This window comes from Ctenopharyngodon idella, chromosome 11 (genome assembly GCF_019924925.1).
Source record: "Ctenopharyngodon idella isolate HZGC_01 chromosome 11, HZGC01, whole genome shotgun sequence".
Classification (NCBI taxonomy): Eukaryota; Metazoa; Chordata; class Actinopteri; order Cypriniformes; family Xenocyprididae; genus Ctenopharyngodon; species Ctenopharyngodon idella.
The window spans coordinates 2,062,256-2,078,985 of NC_067230.1; the positions used below are offsets into that span (position 1 = coordinate 2,062,256).

The window sequence follows — 16,730 nt, forward strand, 5'->3', positions numbered from 1 at the left end:
TGAGAGAGCAGTTGTCATGTCGGTATTAACAGCTGCACAAACAGTTCTTTCAGTCACACAGTATCTTTATTTCTGTGTTACAAATATTCAGGTTATCACAGAAGTACTGAGATAAAAGTTTATAGTTCAGATAAAACACTAATGTCTGTTATCGATCAAAATAGAGCAAGTCAGCTTCTGAAAGAACCTTGAACGCGCTGAAAATGACGCATTTATCGATTACATTGTTTCACCACCAGGTGGCGACAAGTGAGTGTTAAAAAATGTATTTGACGTTGAATCTTCATTCAACAGATTCTTTCAAATACACTGATTCATCCAGTAATGAAACAAGAGTATTTATTGAATCATACATCCAAACAGATTTTTTTAAATAATTAATTCAAATATATTTAAAATTTTAAAATAGACTGCAGCACTTAATATTTTGCCAGAACCTCTAAATTACGTTATTTCGTTTAGTTGTCATTCAGAATTGTGATCTCAGTTTGAAACAAACAAAAAAGTTTCTCAATTTATCCAGAATTGTGCAGCTCTAAGTGTCTTTAACACTTATTTATTTAATCTTCATATAAAATATAAGAAAGATTTTTTTTACATTTTATTTTGCTTTGTTTTAAAAAATTATTTGTTGTTTGCCTTAATTAAAAATGCATTGGTTAAATTCAAACAACTTTTTTTCTAAATTTTTTCAATAATTATAGATACCGATCAATATGAAACATTATATTGTGATAATTTTTTTAGCTGTATCGCCCAGCTCTATTTGAAACTTGAAGATATTTATAAGTATACATTTAAAAGATAAGTATGATACAGATACTTGAAAAATGTACTTAAGTAGAGTAACAAAGTAAAAATACGTTGTTACTGTCAACCATTGGTCAACATACAATACTAATCCTAACGGAAAGCAACTGTATGTTGCTTAAGTGCTAAGATTACTCAGCTAAGGTGAACGCAGCTTCTGTTTGAAACCATTGAAGTTCAATCGTGACCACACCCTAACCACAGATCTCTCAACACCTACATAGAGGCCATCTGTAATGAGATAGTCCCAGATTTCCATTGGTTTAGTGAGTACATGAGTGTTTGTTTAGAAAGTTTGTGTGGGGGGAAAAAAGGCATACAGTTTCTCTCCAAGGCCTAGTTGAGCTAAAAAAAGGAATTTACAGATGAAACTTGTCATTTACTGGCAGTAATAAGCCAAGCACATAAGCTATAGAAACTTGAGTAATGTCTTTTCTGTCAAGCTTGTCAAGTTTTTGGTCTTGACTAGCTGGAATGAGAATAATTTCCATGTCTCTGTGTTGTTATTGACGCGGCTTTTGATTCACTTCTTTGGAGAGCTGTCCTGTCGCAGATTCCCCCCCCCCCCCCCGTTTTAAAAGAAGTCTCTTATGCTCAGTAAGGTTGCTTTTTTCAATCAAAAATGCAGTAAAAACTGTAATAATTTGAAATATGATTACAATTTAAAATAACTGCTTTCTATTTTAATATATTTTAAAATTGTGATGGTAAAGATGAATTTTCAGCATCGTTTCTCCAGTCTTCAGTGTCACATCATCCAGAAATATGCTGATTTGGTGCTCAACATTTCCTAATTTAAATAAGTAAATAAATAAATAAAAATAAAAAACAAAACTTTGTTACTGCATTTTGCCTTTTTAAAGCAGAATACATATATCTTCATCACTACTAACTAAACTGTAGTAAATATCAGGTTTCTGGTCTTAGGTGGTATCAGATGCATTGCTTTTGAGATGCTCGTGGGCAGAATTGACATATTAATATTATGATGTCATATGAACAGATCATTCGAATAAAGTTTCTTTCAGTGTGCATACAACTGTGGATGCATCTGTGTTTGTGTGCCAGTTACAGTAGATATAAAAATAGGGTAATAAGAAATCAGGACAGACCCAAAAAAAAAGAACAAATTAAATACTTTAACCTGATCATTCTTCTTGTGGCCTAGTTCTGTTTCAGTGCCGCTTCAATTCGCACACTCAGCAGTGCCAATGAGGCGAACGTTTCTCGGCTGAAGAATTGACCACCTTTTATGACTTCTCAGAATGTAAATTCATTTGACACTCAATGAAACGTCACATTCAGGTGCGGTGGTGGTTAAATTCCATTTGTTGTTTAAACATCTCATCTCATCTTGTCTCTTCTCTTCTCTCATCAGCTTTTGTTTTCTGGTACTGAGAAAACGATGCTTGAAGAAGGTTCACATTTTTCACATTTTACTGTGATGGAGATTTCCGCGCATTTCCAGTATGGCTTGTTTGGCCAGCAGAAGGTGCTGAGACTTAATGAAAAAAATAAATAATTATATATGACACACTGTTAGCATAGCATACTAACATACTACTACAGTATGCAAATTTGCTGCTTCTATAAAATACCAGGAGGACCTGGTCCTCCTTAACTCTTGGCAGTCAGAATAAACCAAGTAACTTTTTTTTTTTTTTTTTTTTTTTTTTTTTTTTTTTTAAATGAAATTTCATTAAAATTAAATTGCTTTCTCAACATTTAAATAGTCTGGTTCAGTGTTTGCTTTAAGCTGGTTCTGCAGAGCACTGTCAGAAAACCTCCACCTATTTAGATCTGCTAAATTATTGAACCTCCCTGACCTTCAAGACATTCTGGTTTTGTAAACAAAAACACTTAACTAAGGCGTCAGTAAACCATCATAGAAAGTTTAATACACATTTGAGTGATTCTGAGAGTTACTGATTTCTAATGGAAAAAAGAAAATCAAATTGGCTCTAGACATTCATGTACAAAGTTATTCAACCCCCAATAATCAAATTTTGTACAGAATTCTTTACTCTTCATAACCTCAAATAAACATTGCCTGTAAGTGCTTACAAGCTTCTGACACTCTCTACTGGAATCTTAGGCCATTCCTTGTGAGCAAAACTTCCAACTCCTTAATATTCTTTGGTTTCCACCACTGATTTCTTCAAATCTCACCAAAGTTTTTCAAGGAAACTTAAATCTTGGTCTCAAGAACATTCAGAACTGATTTGGATATATACTTGGGATCACTGTCCTGTTGGAAAGTCCAGTGATCCAGTGAAGCTTTAGTTTACACACTGATGGGATCATAATCTTTGCCAAAATGGCCTGATATTTCAAAGAACCCATGATGCCGGTCAGGTCAAGATTTTCACTTCCTGCAGCAGCAAAGCCCTCAAAAACAAGACTGACCTACCTCAATGTTTGACCCTGGGGATGGTGTTCTTCTGGTCATAAGCCATGCCTGATCCATGGGTCCAAAAATTTCCAGTTTGGTCTCATTAAATTCTTTCAAATCTCCACAGCCTTATCCAAATTCTTTTTAGCATATTCAAGTCAGCCTTTTATGTTCTCTTAGTCAAGAGTGACGTTCCTCAAGGTGTCTTGGCATGAAGTCAATGCTTGTTTAGTGTTGTTCTTAGTCTGCACTGAAATGTTTTTTTCTTTCTTTCAACATGTCATCTTGCAAGTGGCAGTAAATTGAGGGGTTTTCTCAGTTGCTCTGATCAAAGATTTTATTCCACTTGATGAAATTGTGCTTTTCTTTAATCAATTTCAGCACTTAAGCTAGATTTATGCATGAATCTCAACTAAAGCTGATTATGTGTCGTTATAGAGTCCCAAAAGGCTTCATTATAACTCTAATATTACATTAAATATTGACATTATAACTTTTAATATGCCACTAAAGTGTTATATAGTATTACATTATAAAGTATTATATTTTACAAGAGTGGCGTCCCGTTATCATGTACATCATGTGATAGTACCGGTTTCACTTCCTTTACCAGCTTCCTCCCTTTTTAAAAAAAAAAAAAAAAAAAAAAAAAAGTACCTATAAGCTCTGCAATATACAATGTAAATTTCACAATATTTAGTTGTTATTCAATTTAGAAGATAGCCAGAAACACACACACACACACACACACACACACACACACACACACACACACACACACACAGAGCTCACCCTTAAGGGGGTGGATACACCAGTCCAACAAGCTTGAATAATCTGAGACACAAATCTCCTGTTTACAATGAGGATCTAAGTATTTGTATTGTACTGGTGAACTTGTTTCAAAGTCTGAGAGCACTTCCTCAGGCATCTCACCTTTCACCGAATTGACAACCAGCGGCCCTCTAGTTCTATTGGGCAGTTGTGTCCATTTATGCTGTGGTCACTGGGAGTGTTCAGAATTTTTGTTCCTCTGCTAATGAGTAAAATGTTATTGACTTTCTTAATAGACCATCTGTAGACCATCCCCTAGTTTGTTGAATCTGTTAATGATTACACTCTAGCCCTACACCTTGTGGAACAAGACCAAACCTGAATATGTCTTCATAAATAATTTGATCCACAGTCACCTCACAGATTTTCATATTTGGCGTGTACTTGTTGAAAGCTCTTTGTGGTGAATCACAAGTTTTTCACCATTCAACTTTGGTCAAATTAGATGATTTGGAAATCCCGAGGTAGTTCTGCAATGCTCTTAAGCCATATGTTCACATTGCTAGTCATCAAGTCAGATCATTGTGTGTTTACTTTCTTGTGTGTAGCTGCATCGGTTGCTATAGGATTGACTTGGGTGTTAGTACAACTGGGAAGGTGGTATATAGCACTTCTTTTTTTTTTTTTTTTTTTTTTGAGTGGCCAATCATCACTGTGACGTATGAGGTATGGAAATAGTGGAAAGCTGAGATCTAGCTCTTGTATGTACTGTAGATCTAGGTGCTATCATCTAATTCTTTTCCACCATTTCATGTGGTTTATAATATGAAATATGCATCACTTCATAAATGGCAAAAAAAAAAAGCGTTTGATCAAAATTTGGTTTCTACACTATAAAAAATTATTGTGATTTTAACATTAAAAACCTGTAAATTGTTTAACAGTAAGCTACACACGACATTATAAAATGCAATAAACATTAATTTAACAACATTCGCTGTAACACAAAACCCTTATGTACATAAGTGATTAGAAAGAACTAAGGAGAAACTGTTATTTCAATGAAAATACATCAAATGTAAAGTGTCAACCAGGGAATTCTGGGAATGTCAATTTACTGTTTTTCACCATAAATAATACAGTGACTTTTTATTTTTTACTTTTATAAGCTGTAAATTTAACAGTATTTTACTGTAAAATTACATTAAATGTAAGGTTAAATTATTATTATTATTATTATTATTATTATTATTATTATTATTTTTAACAGTGTATGTATTTGCTGTTCACAGTACATATAACAGATCAGGTCTGAATCTGAATTGGGCAGCACCGCAGCATAGCCTTAGTGCCATTGACCCAATTTTTAAAAACAATTTTTTTATAATAACGATTATGGCTACACTACATTTTTAGTCATTAAATTTATTTTTTGTTGAAAATAGTACAAACTATTTAGTTTTTTAAAATCATATGAAATCAGCATGAATACAAAGAGAACATTTCTAAGAACTTGGCACATGGGTTTTAAACAATATTATTTTCCTAAAAAAAAAAAAAACAAGTTTTTAAACTTAACACTTCAAAGTTAAACACTTCTACAATACTTTTTACATTTAAAAAGTATTAAAATTAAATAATAATTTAAGATGTTTACACTAATTTTATATAATATATTATAATCACATTTATTTGAATAGCGCTTTTCACAATGCATATAGTTTCAAAGCAGCTTTACAGAGAATGCATGTTAACATTACAATTTAGAGTAATCTGTTATCAGAGATGGCTGTGTCCAATTTTTCTAATTTCAGCAATGTACATATACAAATCACGCAGTTAGCTAACAATGTATTAATTTAAGCAGTGTATTAATTTAAGGTAGAAACAATGAGCTCATGGAAGTAATGAAAACATAGCAATGATTAGGATATATAGCAAAATTTGGAATGGTGCATGTTGATCCAGAGTTTGCATCATCTGAAGTCCTCGCAGGGTTGGCGGCGTCTCTTCACAGGTGTTGGTCATCTGAAGTCTTCATAAGAGGCTGGATCCAAGCCGAATGTGATTTACTTTAGTGGCCTCGGGACGGGCATCCCGAGATAAAACAGAAAAGCAAATGGAGAATTATTAGCTGCTGTTCATAAGATTAAGCAAAGATAGTCATGTGCTATTGATCTTATATATAACTGGAATACAAGATGCAGTATGTGAACGCTTGGCTAAAGAGATGCATCTTTAATCTAGATTTAAACTGGGTGAGTAAGTCTGAGCCCTGAACATTATCAGGAAGGCTATTCCAGAGTTTAGGAGCCAAATGTGAGAATGCTTGGATATCCTTTAGTGGCCTTGGATATCCTAGGTACAACCAGAAGCCCAGAGTTTTGTGATCTTGAAGAGCGTGATGGATTGTAGGGCGATAGAAGATCAGTTAAATATACAGGAGGATTATATATATATATATATATAATATAGCCAAAAGTCAAAAGTTTTGGGATGCCTGCCTTATGTGCACATGAACTTTATGCTGCGTTTACACTGGCACAAAAAATCTGATCTTTTGCTTACATCTGACACATATCAGAATTAGTTGCACACGTGTAAACACAAAAATCCACACGAGATCCGATATTTTTTTTTTTTTTTTCGCATCCGATCTGAGCCACTTCCAAATGTGGTTTTAAATCCGATGCATATCCGATCTCTGGACATGCGATCTACGTCTAAACACGCATATCCGATTCCCATTGGAATTCCAAGCCACGACAAGGCGAGGGCGACACATTTGCTCACTAAAAGGTAGCTTCAATGTTGTATTATGAAGCAGACGTGCTTGTATGCACTCGCACTAAAAATTCGCAGCTTTTTTCAACAGCAGTTCGCAGCAATTTCAACCTTTGCCCGGTTAATTTAAAAGAGACCGTCGTGTTGTTGTTTTTCTTATAAGCCAAAAGCTTCACTGTAGCTACTCTCTTTCTCGCGCGTGCGCGCTCTCTCTCCTTAGCTCGCTCAAAAAAAAAAAAAAAAAATGGAATTCTAAAACTAATAACTGTAGATAAAATATCAAATGCAAATTACCTTTTTTTTTTTCCTATATCCTATGTCTATATCCTTTCAGTCAGATTTTGCACTGCAATACATCCATGACACTGACAGCTGTTAACTATTAAACACCTCGTTAAAATAGTCCATGTGACTGCAGTGTTTCAACCTTAATGTTATGAGGCGACGTGAAACAGTGTAGTCACGTGTACTATTTTAACAATGTCTTTAATACCTTTCTGGACCTCAAAAGGTGCAATGACGTTGCTGCCTATGTGTGGTTCAAGAAACCCTCAGATTTCATCAAAAATATTTTAAAGGGTTAGTTCACCTAAAAATGAAAATTCTGTCATTAATTACTCACCCTCATGTTGTTCTACACCCGTAAGACCTTTGTTCATCTTCGGAACACAAATTAAGATATTTTTGATGAAATCCGATGGCTCAGTGAGGCCTGCATAGACCGCAATGATACTTCCTCTCTCAAGATCCATAAAGGTACTAAAAACATAATTAAATTAGTTCATGTGAGTACAGTGGTTCTACCTTTAATATTATAAAGCGATGAGAATATTTTTTATTTTTTTTGTGCGCCAAAAAAAAATAAAAATAACGACTTTGCGGTTTGATATGCGATCCGAATCACTGATTTGACACACAAGATTCGTAACGCTCCGAAGCAGTGTTTAAAATCGGCCATCACTAGATATTGTTAAAAAGTTATTTTAATTTTTTGGCACACAAAAAGTATTCTCGTCGCTTTATAATATTAAGGTAGAACCACTGTACTCACATGAACTGATTTAAATATGTTTTTAGTACCTTTTTATGGATCTTTTTTCCAAATATGTTTATTCTCACAGCTTTACTTGTATTCAAATGGAGTTTGCCACCTGTTTATACATCTTTGCATGAACTAAAAAAAGAACATATGTTTGCCATTTTCTAATGATCTGTCTAAATCATCCATTTCTGTGTCACAGTTTATGCAGATTTCTTTTTGACTGAACACAGTAGTTTACATTATTTGCATAAACGTGACAGCTTAGCTTTTAGATTTAGGTTATGCAAAAAGAACACAGGGTGTTTTTAATAATGGGCTGTGCATGGTTACTGAGGGCTGTGCTCTTGTTGGTCTGGAGGAGGTTTTTGTATTTATGAGGGTTAGTGATGTTATAGATACTGGCTTTGTGTTGCAGGGTGTCTTTCTCTGTTGTCCTTCTGGTTAGAGCGGGCGGTGTACAACAATAGCCCCTTCATCATTACAGCATTGCACTGATTTCTCGCCTCGGCTTGTGAATAATATTATAAGCACAGGCCGGGAGGGTTCAGTTTTCAGTGCTAGAATAAACACTACTATATATTCAGGATGATTTTACTATTGATATCAAGATTATTTTAAATGCATGATTTTCTTAGCAATTGCGTTTCCTAGAAAGCAGGTCGTGTGACTAGTTTTGTGGTCTCGTGCAACTCAGTGAAAATGATTGATGTCCAGTCACCTTGTTGCTGCTAATCACTGTGTGTGAACTCCCTTAAAAACACTTCTTTAAAGTTCAGTAGCCTTCTTTAAAGCCTTCTTTAAAGGCTTTTTCACACCAAGGGCAATAACTATAATGATAAAGATATTCTAAAAATCATTCTAAATATAAAAGAATAGCAGTGTCCCAACCACAACTATAACGATAACGACACAGGGAAACAATATCATTGGAATCACTGTGAGAACTTTTTTTTCCCAGCTGATGAACAGTAAAAACAGTGACAGCTAATCAGAATCCATTCTGCTTTTAAGAGCTTGAGCATTTAAAACGGAAGACTCATTTGAGTCGGTTCAAACCGTCTGATTCAAATATTTGTTTGCATCATCACTCAAAGTTTACTGTCTGCATTATATTTTTTCATGTATAAAAATGTTTTAGTAAAAATATGTAGGTTAATTGTATTGTAATATTAGTGCATACAATAAAAGTAAATGATAAATGATAAATGATAGTTCATTTAGTGGGAAAAAAAAACTAGGAATGGTCCTATCAATTGGCCACAGATTGGTATCGGCTGATAATCACATCATATGACTCGACTGGTAGTCACTAAATTTGGCCTATCCCACGAACTGATCGCATTTTGATGACGTAAAACTGTAAAAAGTTGCCACTGATGCGTATGTAAACCATATACTTTTGAGCCATGTTCTGCTTTGTAACATTAGTAAACCATAATAAATCGCACGTTTATTTAGAGCAGGGTGTCTCAAACAAGCCCACACACAACTAGGGATGCACAATATATCGGCCGCCATATCAGTATCGGCCGATATATATGTTCATTTTTAATGTTATCGTTATATTATAAAAGCCGATAAATAATGGATAATTTCCTTCAGCTGAGACATTTCAGATGTGCATTGTTCACCATTATGATTTTGAATTGCTTGAAATATGATTGAAACCACTTCAAAAAGGTAAATACAGTTAAGTACAGCACAAGTTTGTCATATAGGTTACATAATATTATAATGAGAACATTATAATTGTTTGCTTGGGACGTGGCTTTTAATGGTGAGACTTTTTTGTAATCAGGCTCTCAAATTATTTAAAAAATTTGATTTAGATTTATTGGCCAATATATCGGTTATCGGCTTTTAAATATCAAGAATTATCGGTTATTGTATCGGCCAACATTTTCATATCGGTGCATCCCTACACACAGCATGATGTGAGAAAATCCTCACAGAGTGACATGACATGTTGCTTGGCTAAAGCTATAGGACTTCCGGGATCTGATCATGTTGTGATCATGACACAGTGTTTTCCAACATCATTTGAAATTTCAACCAATGGAAACTGGATCTCAGGTATGGTGGGTAGGGACGATGTGTCACGGTTTTACAGCTGGAGCGTGCTTTGGTTGCATCAATCGCTCAGATTGACAGGTCTTGATTTACCATGCGCCATAAAATACGACGCACAGCTGAAACAGCACTGGAAAATAATCACTCATCAACCATGATTTTATTACTTGTTACTCATTCTATGTAATGATAAATATTTTTATGCTTTGTGGTGTTTACACATGTAAGAATTCTTATGTTCATTAACACTCAGGTCACTTGGAGAGGTTTTTGGACTTTTGATCAAAAGTCTACCATGGTTCCAAATGACATAACTTTTGATTGCTTTGAGATATCAACACAAAATTTGGCTCAGATGCAGTTGTCATGATTGTGAACAAGTGCAAACTTGATTTTATGACCTGTTTTTATATATATATATATATATATATATATATATATATATATATATATATATATATATATATATATATATATATATATATATATATAATGTGTATATATATATATATATATGTATTCTAATAGTCATCATGTCAAGCATGAACAATAACAAAATAAATCAATAAATTACATCACTCTTTCACAGCAGTGTTGTAACATAAGAACCTCCAAACATGATCAATTTATTTTCTTTAAAATTTCAAAGGTATTCTATCAAATGAGACCATGTTCTTGATGATACCTTGTTTTTGTTTGTTTGTTTTTGTATAGTTATAACCCATTACTTTTAAGTATGGCACTTGAAATCATGTAAAAAAACATTAAAAATGCCTTTAGAGTGTAAGGGATTAACAGTGACAGTCAACAGAGAGCTTACATATCAGTTATATAAAGCTTCAGTGATCGGGATTGGGATCAGTGTTGGCCAATCATGATGACAAGAAATCGGTAGTTGGAATCTGTTAAAAAAAATACTTATCGCAACATCCCTAAAAAAAAAAAAAAAAAACATGCCTTGATTTATATTTTCTTTTTTTTTTTTTTTTTTTTCTCTATATTTGTATTAAATTAAAATCTACTCTGTTACAAAAACACAATTTAAGCCATTTCAGAAGAATATATTATGATATTAGATATAAAAAAATAAAATGTATATATATTTTCAAAAGGGTGAAAATAGGTTTTCATATTATACACTTCTGTACAAAGTGACCGTAAAGACATTTGTTATGAAAGACTTCTATTTCAAATAAATGCTGTCCATTTGAGCTTTCTAAACCAGTTATTTTAAATTGTAATATTTTACGATATTTTAGATTTAACTGTTTTTTTGTTTTGTTTTTTTTTTCATATAAATGCAACTTGGTGACATAAGTTTCTTTAAAAAAAATATTTATTTATTTATTAAGTAACTTATGCTCACCAAGTTGCATTTATATGATAAAAAAAAAAAAAAAATATATATATATATATATATATATATATATATATATATATATATATATACATATATATATATATATATATATATATATATATATATATATATTATATACACGATGCACAGCTAAAACAGCATTGGAAAATAATCACTCATCAACCATGATCTTATTACTTGTTACTCATTCAATGTAATTATAAATATTTTTATGCTTTGTGGTGTTTACACATGTAAGAATTCTTATATATATTATATATATATATATATATATATACTGTAATTGATTCCCAACTTTTGAACGGTACTTAAAAAAAATATATATATAACACCCTTCTGCAGTTCTTGAGTAAGTAATTAAATAAATAAATAAATAAATATGTTGGTTGACCTAGGGCGAAGTGACTTTTGTAAAATGAGGACAAAGGAAAAAGTTTTTTAAAAGCAAGAAAGGGAAGTATTCACTTAAAACCCTTATTGGTTATGTCATAAGTAAAAGTAAACAGTTATGTATCTGTGTAATAGAATGTGTATCAGTATATTGGATCTGTGCATTTGGTCTTAAATGACAGCGGGCTAATATGCCTGCTGCCGTCTGTGTCCTTATTGTTACTAAATGTTACTAACTTAAGAAAATGAGAAAATCACTCACTGCTCTTGACTGAATGACTTTTATAGCTTTAATAAGAATCAAAGCAAGTTTAATTCTTACAGTGAAGACTATGCTGTTTTTATTTAATATTTGATTTTTACATTTCTGAAGTAAGCTGTTAGCAGAATATTTATAGACTTGCATGGAAAAAAATTAAAGCACTGTTCTCATTTTTATCGTTTTTTTTTTCTATTGTATTTGTCCTATTGTTTGTACTTTGCTTTATTTTTATTGCATCACTGACTGTTTACTTATTTTTAGTTTTTGTTGAGGACATTTTTACTTGCATTAGTTAGCCTGCTGTGAAATTGAAAATTGAAAATTTCATTGGTTATCTAAAATTTAGGTAGGCCTGGGCGATAAAACGGTAGCCTATCGATATTTATCGATGGTACGTCTTAATCGATAACGATAGAAAAAATGTTCGATATAACTCTCGATATAGTTTCACTTAAATGCGTTAAAATGTAAACAGACATTAAGTTCGGTTGCATAACAACTCTCTAGCTCGATCCGTCCCTGGATCACAAACAGATGCGCTACGAGTGACACGCAAACAAGTTGCTGTGGAGTTCAGTTGCGCAATCGGCACGTGAGATCAGATCACACAAACGCATAAAAATGAATGCTGTACCAGGCGGCGACGAGGAGATTATTAACAGCTGCACAAACAGTTCTTTCAATCACACAGTATCTTTATTTCTGTTTTACAAATATTTAGGTTATCACAGAAGTACTGAGATAAAAGCTTATAGTTCAGATAAAACACTAATGTTTTATATTAATACTAATATACTTATATTAACACTAATATTATCGATCAAAATAGAGCAAATCAGCTTCTGAAAGAACCTTGAACGCGCTGAAAATGACGCATTTATCGATTACATTGTTTCACCACCAGGTGGCGACAAGTGAGTGTTAAAAAATGTATTTGACGTTGAATCTTCATTCAGCAGATTCATCCAGTAATGAAACAAGAGTATTTATTGAATCATACATCCAAACAGATTTTTTTTTTTTAAATAATTAATTTAAATATATTTAAAATTTTAAAAGACTGCAGCACTTAATATTTTGTTATATGTTAATATTTTGAACCTCTAAATTACGTTATTTCGTTGAGTTGTCATTTAGAATTGTGATCTCAGTTTGAAACAAACAAAAAAAGTTTCTCAATTTATCCAGAAATGTGCAGCTCTGAGTTTCTTTAACACTTATTTATTTAATCTTCATATAAAATATAAAAGATTTGTTTACATTTTATTTTGCTTTGTTTTAAAAATTATTTGTTGTTTGCCTTAATTAAAAATGCATTGGTTAAATTCAAACACATTTTTCTACTAAAATTTTTTTCAATAATTATTGATACCGATCAATATGAAACATTATATTGTGATAATTTTTTTAGTTGTATTGCCCAGCCCTAAATTTAGGGTGTTTTCACACTTGTTCCACTTAAAGGGGTCTGAGTTTGGTTCTTTTAAAGAGGACCCAAGTGTGAAAATACCCTTAGATATCACAGCAACCTTATATCCAGAAAATACTTGATAAATATCACTATCATTAAATAAATTTCTCGTAAAAGGTTTTGGTCATACGGCTCACACATAATCGTGATTACTATACTGACCAAAGTAATTGTGATTATAATTTTTGCCATAATTGGGCAGGCAAAAGTTTGACCTACAACTTTCATAACAGGATCCTTGCTGCCACTAACCATGTCTAAACCGCCGCAGGTTAATAGTTCTACCTTACTAGCTGCTCAGTCAAACATACACAGAGTCTCTCTCTCTCTCTCTCTCTCTCTCTCTCTCTCTCTCTCTCTCTCTCTCTCTCTCTCTCTCTCTCTCTCTCTCTCTCTCTCTCCCTCCCTCCCACTCCCATTTTCAGTCTCTATCCTCTAGTTTGCTGTCTCAGAGCCAGTTATTCATCCACAGAGTGAGTCAGGGTGGGAGGGACCAGGAGGCCAGCCGTACCAGTCACACCGTCATTTCTCTAACACACACACTTATACTCTGTCTCTTTCCTTCCACTTCTTCTTCTCTTTTCCTGCCCTCTCTCTCTCTGCCTCTCCCTCTCCCTCTCTCCACTACCGCTGTCCTGGTTTCTTTCTCTATCAGCAGTGAGAGGGCAGACGCCGAAGGAGAAGATAAGAGTTGGGCTGCCAGCACTGATCAGGACTCTCATAGGAGGCAGGAGTTTGTAAGGTGAGCCGTTCGTTTGGATTAGACTTTTTCCACAAGTCCTTTTCTGCCCTTCCTATGCAGACTGCTTTTAATTATTATAAAGTGTGTAAAAGTGGAGACGTCACCTCTCCTTACAGCTTTTATGCCATGATTCTTCTCTTCCTTTTGTTTATTATTAACTCTAAAAATGTTCCCTTTTTTTTCACCGCATGATTCACTCACAGGATGCCTGTCGCCGCAGCCTGTGTGTAACCCCACCCTTACCATTCGCTCTTGCAGCAGCTCAGTGTCGCTCGAGCTTCACTTTGAGTCTTTAAAACTTTCGCTATTGCCCATAAATGGCAGTGTTACTCTGAAGTGCATTTGTTTTGGAATCAAAATCTTTGCTCAGAGAGTGATTTGTGCCCTACTGTCTAGGAAAGGTAAGACAGATTATTCCGTTAATAGTGATTTTCTACTGTCTTTTTCTGCCTGTGGCTTCTGACCTGATGAGTTCTGGTCACATGACAGGGGGGGCTGAGAGCAGGGTGGTTCCCTGTCTCTGCTAGCAACCGTGTCATTTTACGCCTGCCCGCTAATTCTCACAGAGCAGACTTAAAGGGCCGGATATCGTTTTATGTTTTCCTTATGTTGAGAGAGGGAGGGAGTGGGGGAAGTGTGATAGAGTAACGGAGGAAGAGGGACTAGACCTCTGTGAAACTAAATGCTAACATACGATGGCATGATTTATTTTTCCATTTGAAGGGCTTTGATGAGTGTGTTGTTGCCATAAATGGTCATTGTGTTAGTTTCTTTTTCCTGTCTAATCTTTAGAGACCACTGCTGCATTATGTTCAGGTTTGACTAGTTGAGCGCTAGTTGATTATAATCAGATTTTTCTTTAATTTTATTTATTCAGGTTCAGAATGACAGTTAGTTTGAGAGTTGGTCTAGAAGCTGAATGACACTGGTCATTTCTAAAGTAAAACCCTTTAGGAATGTGTATGGGTCATATTTCACCCCAAAATGTAAATAATGAAATAATCATTATATTTTGCTTTAAAGAAAACTGAAAATATTTTAGGGACGTTAAGATGTTTGGTCATTATTTTCATGAAAATTAAGCACATTTTCTTTTCAATTCTCATTACCAATTCAGGTGTATTTTGAAAGGTTTTAACTTATCTAGGGCTGTCAGTAACAATTATTTGGGTACTCAGTTGATTATTTTGATGATTAATCGAGTAATCAGATCTTTTGTGTGTGTGTGTGTGTGTGTGTGTGTGTGTGTGTGGGGGGGGTAATAAAAATAGACCTAATTGAACAATAGCCTTTAAAATGACTTAAAATACATATAAAAATGAGGAAAATATTAATAGGTTCAAATAAAGTAATCATTTGGTTTTATTGAAAAGCACTGTTAAAATACATAGTTAAATACATAATATAAACCTAATTATGTACATTATGTATTATAACAAATGCCTGCATGGGGTGCCAACGGCCTGGTGATTTGTTGTTGTTACACTTTACAGCATGATCAAATACTTGCTTAATATTGGCCAAACAACATTTAATTCAAATTTCCACTTAATCTTTAATATTTGGCCATTTCTTTACGATAGAAATAGTACAGTCACTGTATTTTCTCAAACAAGAACATGTGGACATCAAAACATGCAAACTCAGAGTGAGAGTTCAAACTTTTATTTTGAAATCGCAGTGAACAACGTGCATATTTAGTAGGGCTGGGACAATACATGGAATATCAATTCGCAATACAAAGAATCTGGAGCGATTCTGATATTTTCCGATGTATCGCAATTCTCTTTCTAATCGATTCTGAGCTTTGTTTTTAAACAGCAGATGGCACTACTATACATGCTTTAGAAACACTCGTACACTGCCTGCTTCCAGTTCCTTTACACACACCACTTAAACCTAAAAATAATAATTCATAAAGTTCGAAAAGGTTAAAGTGAATTATAAATCTCGCATCATAGAAGCATTCTGACCACTTACATGACTCGCCGAGCGCACAAGCGCTGTCTAGCAGTCTTTTTCGTGAGCAGTTGCGTGTGTGTGGTTGAAAACTAGCCTAGAGCGCCATCTGCTGTTAAAACTAAGTTCAGAATTGATTAGAGAGAGAAAATATCAGGATCGATTGAGAATCGATGTATCGTTCCAGCCCTGATATTTAGAAACATATTGATGTATTCTCCTGTGTTGGCGTAGGCTTGTAATGATTTACGTTACAAATCTGGTGAAATGGCGCATGTAGCGTTCCCAGATAAACATTATAAGCAACCCAAACTCTCAGCATATGTAAAGATGGAGTTTGTTAACTGAGTTGTTGAGACGCGCTCCATGCATGTATATGATAACAGCCTAAAACTTCGCTATCAAACACAAAGTTCATCAGACTTCATATTCGTTTTTAAATGCACGTTATTGGAAACCCAAACAAACAGCAAATGCAGAGACTGCGTTTATGTGGAGCAGCATTTACTGTGAATGGAGCCACTCTGAGAAACACGTAACCTGCATGCATGTAACTAAAGCTTCACGTGCAGCTAGGGGTGTAACGGTACACAAAACTGAAGGTTTGGTACTTACCTCAGTATTGAAGTCACTGTTCGGTACGGGTTCGATACAGC

At 34.0% G+C, this 16,730-nt stretch overlaps 1 protein-coding gene across 5 annotated transcripts in view; it reads left to right on the forward strand.

Moving 5' to 3' along the window:
• elovl1b (ELOVL fatty acid elongase 1b) overlaps positions 1–16,730 on the forward strand; it is a 39,502-nt gene that overhangs the window by 10,081 nt on the left and 12,691 nt on the right. For 2 of the 5 annotated variants that reach the window (XM_051911891.1, XM_051911892.1), the window contains one exon: positions 14,029–14,115. The exons of 1 other annotated variant lie outside the window; for it this stretch is intronic. The gene's annotated coding sequence lies outside the window, so the exon portion shown is untranslated. Of the gene's footprint in view, positions 1–13,852; positions 14,116–14,318; positions 14,517–16,730 lie in introns of those variants that run through there. 2 more of the 5 variants (XM_051911893.1, XM_051911890.1) reach the window with 2 other exon arrangements.